Here is an 858-nt window from a genome sequence, read left to right on the forward strand (position 1 = left end):
CTGTTATCCTATGTAATCCTGTAATCCTATGTTATCCTGCTATCCTATGTAATCCTGTTATCCTATGTAATCCTGTTATCCTATGTAATCCTGTTATCCTATGTAATCCTGTAATCCTATGTAATCCTGTAATCCTATGTTATCCTGTTATCCTATGTAATCATGTTATCCTATGTAATCCTGTAATCCTATGTAATCCTGTAATCCTATGTTATCCTGTTATCCTATGTAATCCTGTAATCCTATGTAATCCTGTAATCCTGTAATCCTATGTTATCCTGTTATCCTATGTAATCCTGTAATCCGATGTAATCCTGTAATCCTATGTAATCCTGTTATCCTGTAATCCTGTAATCCTATGTAATCCTGTAATCCTATGTTATCCTGTTATCCTATGTAATCCTGTAATCCTATGTAATCCTGTAATCCTATGTAATCCTGTAATCCTATGTAATCCTGTAATCCTGTAATCCTGTTATCCTGTTATCCTATGTAATCCTGTAATCCTGTATCCTGTAATCCTGTAATCCTATGTAATCCTGTAATCCTATGTAATCCTGTAATCCTATGTTATCCTGTAATCCTGTAATCCTGTAATCCTATGTAATCCTGTAATCCTGTAATCCTATGTTATCCTGTAATCCTGTAATCCTATGTAATCCTGTAATCCTGTAATCCTATGTTATCCTGTTATCCTATGTAATCCTGTAATCCTATGTAATCCTGTAATCCTGTAATCCTATGTAATCCTGTAATCCTGTAATCCTATGTAATCCTGTTATCCTATGTAATCCTGTAATCCTATGTAATCCTGTGTTATCCTGTTATCCTATGTAATCCTGTAATCCTATGTAATCC

Source organism: Somniosus microcephalus, unplaced genomic scaffold (assembly GCF_052327205.1).
Source record: "Somniosus microcephalus isolate GS21.2 unplaced genomic scaffold, FLI_Smic_1.0 unresolved_chr6, whole genome shotgun sequence".
In the NCBI taxonomy this organism is placed as follows: Eukaryota; Metazoa; Chordata; class Chondrichthyes; order Squaliformes; family Somniosidae; genus Somniosus; species Somniosus microcephalus.